This window comes from Protopterus annectens, chromosome 1.part0, assembly GCF_019279795.1.
Source record: "Protopterus annectens isolate FY-2018-M chromosome 1.part0, PAN1.0, whole genome shotgun sequence".
NCBI classification, from domain to species: Eukaryota; Metazoa; Chordata; order Ceratodontiformes; family Protopteridae; genus Protopterus; species Protopterus annectens.
This window is the reverse complement of record NC_056725.1, coordinates 1,295,648,021-1,295,663,443: the sequence shown is the minus strand read 5'-3', so window position 1 is coordinate 1,295,663,443 and position 15,423 is coordinate 1,295,648,021. Positions and strand designations below refer to the sequence as shown.

General features: G+C 37.0%; 1 protein-coding gene across 1 annotated transcript in view; it reads right to left on the bottom strand.

Moving 5' to 3' along the window:
- Nucleotides 1–15,423, bottom strand: part of LOC122801321 (cytochrome P450 2D4-like) — a 719,831-nt gene that overhangs the window by 309,554 nt on the left and 394,854 nt on the right. The window lies entirely within an intron of this gene.

Here is a 15,423-nt window from a genome sequence, read left to right as displayed (position 1 = left end):
GCTGAGCAGATAAGTTCTCTTCAGAGAAATACCTTCCTTTTTAAAAATTGTTAGTTAACACTTTCCTGTTCAGGAAAGTTACTTTAAAGCTAGGAGTTTGTGTTTTAATGGAATGGAATGTCACAAGACTGTATTGTACTTGTAAATGGGAGCACTCTTTTTTCCTGTCAATTTAAAAGTTTACAGTATTTAAGAAACATTTTTTTTTCTGTGGAGGAATTGTGTTTCATGTTATTTTTTGGAGGGGCTGGGAAAGAGTTTTAAAGTGAATTTTACTGTGTTTTTCTGTAAATAAAAAGTGAATTTTAAAGATTTATCTGGCTTTTGCTGCTTATTTTCCCCTGGGAAAGAGGCATTGCTTTAGGCTTGACCATGGAACAAACTTTCTGTTCCATGGTCAGTCCTTCTTCCAGCCACAAAAAAAAAAAGAAAAAGTTAAGCAAACAAACTTTTCCACCAAAGCAGGCAAGCAATTTGCCTTAATGGCAGGTGGGTGACTCTGCTGTGGCCATTAGTTGTACCTCAGAAAACTCATCTTATCCTCTGTTGTAGCACCTACAGCCATTTTTGGATCAGGGGTTAGTCGTGTCCTTTGCAGCTATTGGGGTACCTTCAGTGGGCAAGTGAGACCCACTCTTGGTCCTGGGAGAGGGAACACAGAAGGCTTCACTGTTTTGTCAGGATGCTGTGCAAATCCCAGGGGAAGGTGCTGCTTCCATTAAAAGCACAGTTAGCCCCGTTTTCTTGTCAAAAATAAACAGAAAACTAAACATGTATGTTCTCCTCAAATTTTCTTTGACATGAATTTTACTTAGCCTGACTCTGAGTTTAATTCAGGCTACTGATCCTTCTTAGAAAATAGTTTCTGGCAAAAGAAAGACGGGTACCTCTTTTCCTGAAGAGATTCAAGATTCTGAATCAGGACAGGAAAATGAAGGGACACACACAAGATTTCTTCCTCAGATTTCTGATAAAGACTTAGAGGAGAGCTCAGTTTCTGATTCTCCCTGTGGGGGGTTCCTTTCTATGAGACTATTTCCAGAATTTCCCAGTGTTTTCAGTGGAAGAACACTGAGGTTTCTCAATCCCTCAGAAAATACTGTGAATTGTTATGGTTTGGAGTTTCCAGAACCTTCACACATTCTTCCAGTTCTGTCAGCTTTGGAGGATGTGTTACTGCTTGCAATTTTCTTAATAATCAGCCAGCTTTCCCTAAAAAGGCAAATGGGATATATAACGTTCCTCGGTCTTGTAAGTTTTTATACACTCTTCCCAAACCTGATCCAGGAGCTATAGCTTTAGTTAATCCTACTGCTGATAACAAATAGTTATTTCCAATCCTACTGTTTCTGATAAGGATAGGGAGACTATTCATAAATATAGGAAAACAGTGTATGCTTCTGAAACCTTGATTTTCAGAATTTTTAATTTTCAGGCTCATATGTTAATGTTTGGTCTGCCTAATTATGAAAGCATGAGGAATGTTTTGTCTGTAGTTTCTTCTTGTGAGGAAAAATCTGCTATAAATAATGCAGTTTCTCCTATTGTACAAGTCTCTTCTTATTGTTTGCAGTATGTGTATGTTTCAGTTCTTAATTTTTCCAGGGTCTTGGCCACTGGTACTGTGTTGAGGAGGTTTACCTGGCTGAGTTCTCAGAACTTCCCAAATGATGTTAAAAATGAGATTTTTCTCCTTTGGAGAGAGATTTTGTTTTTGGCCTCTCTGCTTCAGAGGTGATCTAAAAAATGTGATGAGAGGGCTGAGTTGATACAGGGAATCTCTTAAGATTTGTCACCTCTCCTTTTCTAAATTTTCTAAGGAATTCTCTAATCTCTCATCTAAATTTAGCAAAAAACAAAATAAACAGTCTCAAGAAAATGCAGGTAAATATATGTTAAAGAAAAAATATCAAGAGGTTCCAGAAGGAATTCAGACATCCCCCAAAATAAGGAACATGCATGTCAGAATGACTGCTTAAGGGAACTTGTCCCACTTCTCACCCTGGCAGTCTCTTTTCCCTTCCAGAAAGCCTGAATCTCCACTTCTCTTTGGAAACTAATAGTTTCAGACAAATGGGTTTTGAATATCATCTATCAACATTATAGATGACAGTGGGAGAAAATTCCGACTTTCCAGGGAAGTAATCCGTCATCCACTGCACCAGACTCTTGTATTTCCACCTGTCATTCATCACATGCTGTCCCAGGGAGTGATAGAACCAGTTCCTCCTTCCTATGTGGGAAAGGGTTATTATTCAAGGATGTTATTAGTACAAAAGAAAGAAAATGCTTGCAGACCACTTCTGGATCTTTCTTTCCTAAACCTGTTTTTTATAGTGCCTGAGTTAAAAATGCTGTCACTTCAAACCTGTTACCTGTTCTTCCTCATTCAAGTTTCCTGGTAATTTTAGATTTAATAGGTGCTTGTTATCACATCCCTATTCATCCAAACTTCAGGCATTTCTTAAGGATTTGTGTGTCTGGATCATATTATCAATTCTCTGCCTTACCTTTGGACTATCCACTACACCAAGAGTGTTCACAAAGTGTGTAGCTGCAGTTATAGCTCATTGCAGGCTACAGAGTATCCATATTTTTCCATACTTAGATGGCTTGCTTATCTTTACAGTGTCTTTTTCAAAGTGGCAGGAATCTCTCACTTGGGTGAGAGATCTCTTACACAAGCTAAAATTCTAAAAGAATATTCAAAAGTCTTTTTTGACTGTTTCACACAAGTTTATTTTTCTGGGGTGTCAGGTAGACACTTCAGTTAAAAGAGCTTTTATTTCTCACTAAAAATAGATCTACAGCTAGATATATTTCTAAGGTTTTCCACTGAGACTTCGGTCACTATGAGAGAATACCTAAGGATTCTGGGTGTCATGGCATCTATGATTCTCATGACACCCCTGACAAGACTACACATATCTGAAGTCTCTTTAGTCCTAGCACCAACATCCTTTGTTCTTTCAAATTCCAGTGCTAAGGTTTGTTGCAAGGGAAATCATTTGGTGGAGACAGCAAATATCCTTAAATCCAGGTCTACCCTTCTCCCTCTCTGATCCAAAGCAATCAGTCACCACAGAAACCTCAGACATTGTTTAGGAAGCAGTATTAGGAGGGACAAAAGTATAAAGTGTTTGGGACACCAAGAATAGATGCAACGTCATAAATATGAAAAAGATGCTTGCGATGATTAAGGCACAAAACTCCTTGAATTGTCTTTGGCTCCAGCACCTCTTCAAGTTGTTACAGACAATAGCACAGTCATGTGGTACATTAATAAGCAAAATGAAACCAGGTCATTCCCTATTTTGCAGACTACCACTTTTAGCTTGGGATATAGCTTTATGGCACAATCTCACTCTACAGACATCCTACATTCCATCAGAGCAAAACTGTGTGGCAGACAAGCTGATCAGGACAAGGGCAAACCCTCATGATTGGAAATGAGATCAGGGGGTCTTCTAAAATTAGATCCATCGGTGGGGAGTTCCTCAAGTAGATCTATTTGCCTCATCTCTGAATAATCAGCTGGCAAGATTCTTCTCTAAAACTCCATGCAAGAAGTCCTTGAAGACAAAAGCCTTTTCTTTTCCTTTGTCAGGAATGTTTCTATATGCTTTTCACTCTTTCCACTGATATCACGGGTACTTTCGAGGATTCAGAAGGAGTCCCCCAGGATCATTGTGGTGACTCCCTTCTGGCTCAGGTAACAGTGGTTCTCCCATCTTTTTGAAATGGTCAGGGGCAATTTATTTATTTATTTATTTGACATTTGTTAGCTGGGTTAGTCCAAATGGGCTGCAGAGCCCTTTTTCAGTAGAGACCCAGGGAGAAAAGCTCCACAGATAAACAAAAACTAAAACAAAACATCATACAATATTAACATACAAATGTATACACACAGGAGAAACAGAATACAGCTTATACATATGTTAGTATACAAGAGTAATATTGAGGGGTTAAACAGCCATGGTACATATTAAGTATATAAAATATAATATAAAATGTTAGATTCTAGCTAACAATCAGAGAGAAATTCAAGGTTAGTAGAATATCATAAAGACATTAAATGAGTAGTTGTGGTAAAGTGTTGAGAGCTGAGAGGGGAAGAGGAAGAGAAGATGGAGTGGTTAACAATTAACCACAAGCTTCCTCACACATGATCAGGAGTGTTTAATATACCCAGACCCAAATCAACAACTGGCTGCCTGGATGATAGGGTCTTAATTCCACTTAGACTCCTGTTTGCTGAGGATGTGCAGCAAGTACTAATGGATGAAAGAAAGTCTGCTACTAAAAAATCATATATTAGCAAAAGGAAAAGGGTTTCTAGTTGGCATCAACAACACAACTAGCACCCATTCAGGGATGGCTGTTCTCTGGTTTTCCAATTTTTGTGTGATTATCTTATGGCCATTCTTACTCCTCAATTAATGTTCATTTTATTGACCATTTCAGCATGTTTACCCATGAATCCTCTCTTTCAATGCATTCTCTTGTTACAATATTTTTGAAAAGGGTTATGTGTAAGAGGCCTCCATGAAAACTGGTGGCCTCTCCTTGGAATCTTATGTCTTGTGATAGAGAAACTAACATTTGCTCCATTTGAACCAGCTAATCTGGCTGACTTGAGGTTCTTAATATGGAAAACAGTTTTACTGACTGCTCTGACCACTTTGCAAGAAATCTGAGTTGCAAGCTCTTATATTGAGTTACCTCATTTTCCATAAGGACAGAGTTTCCGTGAGAACTAATCCTTTTTTGTGCCTAAAGTGGTATCCAAGTTTACTTTAAGCCAAACTATCCATCTCCCATTTTCTTTCCTAAACCTAAAAATGTGGTAGAAAGAATACTCCTTACCTTGGATGCCCATAGACAATTCAGGAACTAACTTGACAGAACTAAATCTTTCTGATCTTCATATCAATTCTTCATTTCTTGTTAAGGTAAGAAGGAACAGCCTGTATCAAAGCAGACTTTTTCCAAATGGTTGTCTAAGGTTATTATCTATACTGCGGTGGTGGTGCTGCGGTAGCATTGTCGCCTCACAGCAAGACATTGTGCCGTTCGATTCTCAGCTAGAGCGTCTTCTGTGTGGAAACATGCGTGAAATGGGCGTACCTTCATTGAAGGTTGTGCGTCAGGGCTGGCAAACTCAGCATGTAAAAATCTACTGCCAATCATTAGCGGACCGGAGTTCCACTGTGGCGACCCCTAACTGGGAAAAGCCGAAAGACACAAACAAATTCTCACCAAAACAAAACTACTCCAGACAGGGTCATGGTCCATTCTGCCAGGACCTTGGCCTCATCTATGGTGTTTTGGAAAGATTTGGATTCTAGAAGCATTTTGGAAGTGGCAACTTGGTCCTCTGTACATTCTTTTAAAAACACTGTGAGTTTGATTTCTTTTCTAGGTCTAGATCAGGCTTTGCCAGGACCATTTTCCAGGGGTGCCTGGACTAATCTCATTCCACCTCCCAAAATTTAGAAGCTATGGCAATCTATCCAGATAGCTTTGACAACTGCAGTAGTGATCAATATGAAAATCATAGTACAGCTGTGTAAGTAAACTTACCATAAAAATAGATGTTCAAATGATTGTTACTGCAGTAGCCACTCCCTCCATACATCTTCCTTATTTCTTGATTTGTTGTTTTTGCCATGGTGTGGACTTTTATAGTTGGTTGTTCCTAGCATTGTCCTTTCAGGGATCAGCCTTCCTCTGTCTGTTGGCATGAAAGGTCTGAAGGGCTTGGTACCAAAACCTGTCTTTCTAGTCAGCTCAGCTCAAGTTAACTAATGGTTTGAGTGTGTGGAAGGTGCCATGAAGATTTGGAAGCTGTCGTGCTGTTATATCCTTGCATATAGCTTAGCCTACTACAGCAGTGATCAGCCAAGCTTCTACTGCTATGTTAAGTTTATTTACACAACTGTACATTTTAATTTTTCACCCAAAGCGAGTTGCTAACAAAAGCAAATACAAGGCATATCAGCCACTCTGCGTGACATAACTGACGAATTATGCCTTGTTTGCTAACATAATGATTAGAGTGGCCACGAATAAGTATGTTATTTCATATTTAAATTGAAGATGTTAATAGTAAACAAGATTAAAATTTACTGAAGTAAGAACTTGAATGCCAGTGCATTGAAACAAATTCCTATTATGTATTTTACTCAAAAGGATAAATTGTTATATGCTGGGATTTGTATCATCTGAGTTATACTTGTGTAGAACTGTGTGTGTGTGTGTGTGTGTGTGTGTGTGTGTGTGTGTGTGTGTGTGTGTGTGTGTGTGTGTGTGTGTGTGTGTGTGTGTGTGTGTTGAACTGGAAGCAAAAATATATAATTAGAGAGTACCCAGGGAAAAACTTCACACATCAGGGTTATGACCAACTAGAAAATGTCAGTTAAGGAACTGTTTTCGGTACTACACTGAGTGATACACGATGAAGTGGGTGTTGAACAAGTGCATTTTGGATAATGGCACTATATCTGTTTTAACATTTGCAGGCCACATCAGACTGTGCATCAAAAAATTATAAAGCAGTGTAATGTCTTTAGTGCTCTTCTTTGATTAGCTGTCACACAAGGTGTGATGCATCTCCAAGCACAGTTGAGGAAGAGAATGTCATTTTTTGAAGCTGTTCATAATACTACAAGACTTGCTTATCATCAGAGCATCACTGAAGGAATACGTGGCTGCCTGGATACAATACCTCAGCAATGAGAATTAACACACTTTTCTTACTGGTCTTAAGCCATAGATTGTTCTATTTGACATTAATATGATAGCATGACTCAGTCTTACCCTCGTCTAGTTCCTATACTAACAAGGGGTATTGATGAATGGTTGCTGGAGTACCACCAATTTCCTCTACAGCTGGTACATTAGGTTATTTTTTTATTTTGACACTGAAGATATGGTGTTACTATTATATTTTTGCTGACCCTCAGAACCTTTCAGCCTGTTTTATTTAAGGTCAGTCAGTTAATCTGCTCATTCAGCATCTGAGGACTTCTACCTTTGCTTGCATGGTTATATGATTCACAGCTAACTGCAGCTACCATCTAACCACCAAAGCTTTATGTCCTCAAACATATGTGTGTTTGTAAGTGCAAAACAGAAACTGATTCCACAGGGGCCTTGAAAAGATAAAACCATACAGGCCAATGCTGATAATTGTTCCCATACTCCAGTCATTAATGGGCAGCAATAAAATCTGTGCCTTTTATTCATTACAGAGACAGAGCAATGACAACATAGTAGGTAAATCATATATTTATTCTTATTGCCTTTTGATTCTATGCTAGAAACAAAGCTACCTTATCATCTATTAAAGCAAGTCATGTGCATGTGTGTGTTATACCTCTAAATTGTCCAGTTTTGCTGTACGCCTCAGATTTTGCTTCATATTTTTGCCTTGCCTTCATATAATTTTTGATTTTCTAGTAAATCATTAAGAATTTCAGTCTGTTGATAAAGACAAACATTATATATTGTTAAGAAAATGCATGTTGATGCAAAACTTGTTGTTCTATTATGTTTTAAGGGAAAGAGAGTAATATTTAAAAATTGTCCCTGATTTGGGCCTTTGTTTGTTTGTGTCTTTTGGCTTTTCCCGGTTAGGGGTCGCCACAGCGGAACTCCGGTCCGCTAATGATTGGCAGTTGATTTTTACGTACCGGCTTGCCAGGCCTGACACACAACCTTCAATGAAGGTACGCCCATTCATGCATGTCTCCACGCAGAAGACGCTCTAGCTGAGAATCGAACCAGTCAGCGTCTTACTGAGAGGCGACAACGCTACCGCAGCACCACCACCGCGGGTGATTTGGGCCTTTGTATCCCCATTATTTTGGCTTTGTATAGAATCCTTGAGCAAAGAAGTTGAAAGATATGAGCTTTCTGTTTGTCGGTCTGTCTCTGTCACACACAGATATACATGCACGCATGCACACACACGCACACACGCATGTATACACACACACACACACACACACACACACACACACACATTTTACTTTATTTATTTATTTATGTTCCTACATTTGCTAAATACACTTTTTTAAACCACTGCTAGGGAAAAGTAAACATACCTCTTAACTTCTTACCTCAAGAAATCTGGACAAAGCCCAACAAAATGGGGGGAGAAAGGCCCAGAAAATAGAGACACATTTTAAATTTTGCTTGTAAAGATTTAGAAAGTTGCTAGAATAACAGGATTTGTGTTAGCATGCATTTTCTGGAGGATATGAAGTCTGAAACTCAAATACATGTCATTATTTAGTGACTTTAATCTTTAGATCATCCCAGTAAATTATAAAAAAACACAATTTTTATGAGGAAAAATCCAAAAATATGAGGCAGTACAGTTGCGAGGTAACTTGCAGCTACTTCAATTGCTTCATTTATTTTTCTTTTTATCTAGCTGGTGAATATTGCAAATATATTAGCAAAAAATTCACTGCAAATTTCACTCCAGAAACATCTATACAAACTGCACAAATACCCAGTGATCTCTAACCCCTTACCATCACACAAGAACACTTGCTAATCACTTGTTAAATCTACAAAATAAAAAATACATCCTCTATTGGACCTGAGAACATACATACATCCTCTACGAGACCTGATAACATACATATATCCTCTATGGGACCTGACAACATACACACATCCTCTATGGGACCTGATAACATACATACATTCTTTATGGGACCTGATAACATACCAGGCTACCTGCTGAGCAACACTAACCATGCAGTAGTGGACCAGCTCTTACAGACATTCAGCCTAAGCTTATCTACTGGCTTATCTACTGGCTTTGTCTCTGAGGCTTGGAGCATAGCAGTTGTGATGCCACTTCATAAGAGGGGTCCCACCATAGACCCCAGGAATTACAGACCCATCAGCATGATAGCCAGTATAAATAGTTCAAAAGCATTATGACATCACATCCCCTATTAGCAACTTAAAGATATATACTCCCTAAAATAAGTATTTATTTACTTCTATTAAATTAACTAATTGAAGATAAAAACACCGTAAAAAACACCAACTTGTAAAAATGAAAAAAATTAACCAAACAGCTGAATTAAACCACAATAATTTACTGCAAAAGAACCCAGGTAGAAATCACAAAGTGTCAGGGAATTTTTTAATATGCCTATATAAGGCATTCTTTTCATCACAACGGCAAACATCATACAGATGTTCGTATATTCTCTGGGCCAACTTCCTTTGAGTCTTTCCAGTGTAAAAGCTGGAACAGTTAGAACACAAAGCCGCATATACTACTCCTTGAGTGTGACAATTACATTTCCCTTTAACACTGATTTCTTTATTACAAATCTTCACCTTAGATGTAATTAAAATGTGTTTACACTGACTACATGCCCCACAAGATGTCATTTTACCTTGTATCTTAGTATCCTGCACTTGCTCCAAAACATTTTTAATATTCCTCCCCCTCCTGAAAACAATTTCAGGGTATTCACCAAACAGGGCCTCCATAACAGGATCACTTTTCAAAACAATCCAATTCTTATTAACTATATCTTGTATAGAATAACTATCACGGGAAAACGTAGTCACGAAAGGGCAGGAAAATCTCTCTCCCAATTCAGACCTACTGGGAATCCCTTCACCACCATGAACAAGGGTCCCAGCAGGAACAATAGAGTTCCCATCCATGTCCGCACCAAGCAGAGATACCACTGGACTCAAAGCACTTTCCCCCATGTTATTTAAAATGGGTTTATAAATCCCTTTGAAACGTTTGTCGAAAACTTTCTTCCTAATATTATTAATCAAATACTTAGGATAAGCCCTGTCTGCAAACACTTGACACATAAGGTCACATTCCTCTAAAAAGTCCACATAACTAGAGACCATCCAGGCCGCTCTCACCAACTGCCCTTTAATAATGCCACATTTAACGTGCATAGGATGGTTACTACTGAAATGCAGTATACTATTTGAATATGTTGGCTTACTGTATATTTTTTATTTCAAAAAACCTTCCTCAGTTTTAACCTCATTGAAGGTAATCATGTAATAAATTAACAACAAAGACATTCTATATAAGTTTATACATATTTAAAAAAAAAAAAATATATATATATATATATATATATATATATATATATATATATATATATATAATTACTGTAATAAATAATAAGTACATCATCTCTCTAAAGATTTCAAATGCAAAATACATTTCAGAGAGCACTTGGTCATTCAAACCAGGATTGGCAAATGCATTAACCTTAAGCTGCTCTCTTTCTTCCAATCAGAGGGATTTTTATTCTTTGAAATTGTCTGATGAAGTTCATACATCTGTTTTGGATGAAAGCGCTTACCTCGAATGTACTAATAGCCTTTTTGGATATAAAATATTTGGATGAACCTTGCCTTTGAGTTTTGTTTTTAAAAATGCAGTGCTGTTACATTTGATAAACAAGCCCTCCGCCCAGCTTACAGTATAAAAAACTTCCCACTCCAAAAATAAAATACTGTCAGAGACTTTGGAACTGGGGTAGATAACTCCCCTCTCCTTTGATCATCATGTTTCAAAAGTGGTCAGGAAATATTTCTGTCAAACACAAATGGCCACAAAGGGTATTGCCTCCGGTTCTAAGGAAGTCCTTAACACTCTTCGTTTCTGCACTGATCAGGCCCATTATCAAATGCAATATCCCCTTTGGGGTGTATCACACTAAACACATCAATCAGTTGGAGAGACAAAAAATCTCCCTGACTAAAAAGATCATATGCTTAAAGGACCTGAGCTATCAGGAGAGACTAGAGGCATTGTTCCTGTATTTGGTGTCTTATAGACTCCTTAGGGGTGATCTGTGCCTTGCCTTCTGGGCCATTAGGGAGCTGGCAGTCCAGGATTTCTTATTTCTCCATAATCAAACAGTCCAGCAAACACTAGAACCAGAGATCTAAACCTACTTCAGCAAATAAATAAATCATGGTGAACAGACAGATGTGTAACACAATGACTATCCTTTCTCTGGTCCAAACTTTCTCTCCAGATCAAGCAATGGGACACACTATATTCCATTATGAAGGATTTAGACAACTGGATGGGTATGTATAAATTTAATCTCACTATGACTGGCCTACCAATACTTTAAAGAGGAGATAACTTCAAAATGAGGGTACAGGTAAGTTGTCAATGACCACATGGTTTAGTTGCCTTATACCTTCTATAATTCCATGATCAGAGATAGCAAAGTCATCCACAGTGAATCAGTTGGCTCCCAGTATAAAACATTGGTGGTCATAGATGCAAATGATGGTCAGAGAAGGCTGTACGATCAACAGTGATTACTCTGATGACTTGGAAGATGACTGGAGCAAAAGCACAGGAATTCAAGGGAATATTCAGGGCTCTCTTGTACTTCAAGAAGAAGAGGAAATCAGGGAGTTGAAGAAGAAAGGCAGCACCTCAAAATAGAATGTGTGAAGACTACAGAACTGAGCCAGCTATGGAAATGAATAAATAACTCCCAAACGCTAAAGGTGGTTTGTTACAAAAACAGTCAATATTGGCAGAAAAAAGACAGAAAATCCACCCAAGGATGGCCAATCAACAAAATCCACAAGTGTTCCAATTAAAATGTAGTCCTTTAATACGAATAAAACTTCAACTTGAAAATAAAATGAAAAATAAAAAGCTCAAAACTGTCCCTTGAAGATATCCGATAAGTGCTTTCGACTGTTGTCTTCCTCAGATCGTATAAGACACTAGGGACTTCAATTTCCTTTTATATATGAAATTCTATACTGTTTGACCAATCACCATTGATGAATACTTGGCAACATCCAATCCTATCTTGTTATCTCAAGATTAATTTGCATGTAATCAACTCTATGCTTCTGTTTCCTGCCTTTATTGAGTACGTAAATTAGATGTTCCAGTCCTTCATTTTGATTGGATGTATATTGTGTTATTGATGATAATGTGAGCAAAGTGAGTATTACTCTTCCATTTTCCTTTAATTCTCAAGACCAATAACAAGTGGCGCTGTTCTAAATGATGTAGTATCCATAAGTAAATGGAAGCATTCATAAACACTCCAAATATTAAATCTTCAAAGAAATTTGTGAATATAACTTTCTATTCATTACAATGCTATGCAGGTATGATGGATCTTTACCTGCATAATCAAAATAATGCCACTTAAAATTATGGAATTACAATAAGTATCCTTCAACTAAATTATATCACATTTCGAAAAATACAACCAATGCCTGCTTCAGATGTTATCTCTAAAATACCAAAGTCTTGCCAAAAACAGGAAAGCGTGTGGATAGAACAGCAACGCTAACTGTTCACTTTCCAATCTCTTTCAAGCAAAGGCAACATCCAATCCTATCTTGTTATCTCAAGATTAATTTGCAAGTAATCAACTCTATGCTTCTGTTTCCCGCCTTTATTGAGTATGTAAATTAGATGTTCCAGTCCTTCATTTTGATTGGATGTATATTGTGTTATTATGATAATGTGAGCAAAGTGAGTATTACTCTTCCATTTTCCTTTAATTCTCAAGACCAATAACAGGTGGCGCTGTTCTAAATGATGTAGTATCCATAAGTAAATAGATGCATTCATAAACTCTCCAAATATTAAATCTTCGAAGAAATTTGTGAATATAACTTTCTATTCATTACAATGCTATGCAGGTATGATGGATCTTTACCTGCATAATCAAGATAATGCCACTTAAAATTATGGAATTACAATAAGTATCCTTCAACTAAATTATATCACATTTCAAAAAATACAACTAATGCCTGCTTCAGATGTTATCTCTAAAATACCAAAGTCTTGCCAAAAACAGGAAAGCGTGTGGATAAAACAGCAACGCTAACTGTTCACTTTCCAATCTCTTTCAAGCAAATGAGGGAAATTACTTCCCTTTTTTCATAAATATTTTAGTTCTTTCAACTAACAGCAAAGACTTTGATTTTGTCACTGAAAGTGACTTCAACATGTATTAAACCATTGGTAGCATGATCTTATTTTTCATTTAATCATTAATGTAAGAGTTCATTCCTTTTACCAATAAAAAATATATAAAATATGAGGAAAATGATGTTGTTCGATAAGCAAGCAGTATAATATCCTTTAACAATGGCCAGAATAAATTTTGCCCTAATCAGGTAAAATTCACTTGTTGTTACTATCATCAGACAAAATTCAAATTACAGGTTTGTCATATAGATGGCGCAATAGTTTTGTTGTTATATACTTCTTCTGTTCTTAAATATGAAAGTAACTTTCATCATTATATTCTCTTCATTCCTTAATATAAGGATGTATTCCTTTTATTAATAAAGATATGAAGAAGATGGTGTTCGCCAATAAGCGGGCAATGAATTGTCCTTTGACAAAAGCTGAAAAATGACTTTGGTCTCAGTCAGATAATGCTCACATAGTATTGTCTTTGTCAGTTGACTTTAAAGTTGTAAATTTATAGATGGCACAGTGGATTAACTACACTTTACATCTTCTGTTCTTTAAAACAGGTTTAAGGGGGACTATGCTATTTAAACCAGGGGGTTGATCTGCCCTCAGGTTAATAATCCATTTTGTTTCTTTCAGCTCTGTCAAAGTCTCAATGTCCCCTTTGCGTGGACCAGAGAAAGCTCTATCAATGACTTTAAATAGAAACTTGTGATTTTTATTTATAACAACATGTTGTGCCAACGCATTATGTATTTCCCTGTTCTTAATATCCAATTGATGTCTCTGTACCCTTCTTTTGAAGCATTGGCTAGTTTTTCCTATACAGAATGATGTACAAACCTCACAGGTAGCTAAATATACAACATCCGAGGTTTTACATGTTTCTTTGATGTTAAAAATATAGTCTTTCCCTGTAACCGGATGTGTAAAGTGGTTGCTGTCATCTATCACACAACAGATATTACAATTCCCACATTTTATTGTTCCTTTCCATCCTATTATTGTATTTGGTGTCTGGATGTTAGTACATAATAATCTTTTCATATTTTTCTTGTTTTTGAAACAGAATCTGGGTCTTTCTGCAACTATAGCTTTTAGATGTGGATCTTGTGTAACTACTGGCCAAAACTGATTAATTTTCTTAGTAATCTGAGCATTATCTGAACTATATGTTAGAGATAGTCTCACAAAGGTATCATTTGATTCAACATAATTTTGTCTTATGTTCCCATTGGATTGTAGGTCTTTCTCCTTATAGCCACGGAATGGAAATGAGGTACATTAGGAGAGCTAATGGTGAAATGCAATAACCCAGGATTTTATCAAAAAAAGGAGTATAGGAAGAAGTGTGAGACAGAAAAGATAGAAAAGACTGAGAAGGAATACTTAATGGCTAAAAGAGAGGGTGACAGCAGTCACAATGGCAAATAATAAGGCATCAGAGAAACTCTGCAGCGACTCAGTAGATGGTACAAAGAAACTTTATCAGACTACAGGCAAATATAAAAGGATGAACAGATAAAGAAATCATCAGACACTTCATAAAGTATGCTAGCAACAATGCACCTACCAGTAGAGAGGACAACCAAAGACAGATAGAAATGTACTTCTAGTAGCTTCTGATTGACAAAACCCTACATAAGCTGTACTTCCACAGGCACAGCCTACAATGAAGGGAGTCATAAGAGCCCTCTGCAGAAGAAGTACAGCACTAACAAAAATAAAGTCAAGGAAAGCAGCAGACTCAGATGAAGTTACAGCAGATATGATTGACATGTTGGGTGAGTTAAGGGAAACAAGGGTTCTGAGGGCACTAATCGCTATACTCTGCATGAATATTGCTCATCTCTGTATGCATTTTATTTTGAAAATTTTCATTTAAGGTTTGCTTACTTCTATTTTTTATCGTTTTCTTATATTACGTTTGTTTTGTTTTAAGTTTTCTGTTCTGTTGGAGTTTTAAGAGTCTTAGATAGGGTCAGTCAGAAAAGCTAGTAAATAATTCCTTTGCAAACAGTGAATAACATCAGCTAATTAGTGGGAGGAGCTGAGAAACAGCATTCTTCACTTAGCGCAAAGTATTTGGAGGCATCTCTATTTAGCTGGAGTGCTTTGTTGCTTGCTGTACTCTGCCTGAATATTGCTGATCATAAGAGGCTACTGGGCTAATGGCCCTAGCCAAATATAACCTCTGTTCCCAAGAATATCAAGGTATTCAGTGGAAATAAAACAACTACTACTCCTGTCCTCTTTGTCTGCATTTTATTTTTAATTGAAGTTTTTTCATTTAAGGTTTGGTTGCCTCTATTTTTTATCTTTTTCTTGTATTACACTTGTTTTGTTTTACATTTTCTGTTCTGTTGGAGACTTAAGAGGTTTTGGCTGGGGTCAGTTAGAAAAGTTAGCAAATAATTCCTTTGCAATCA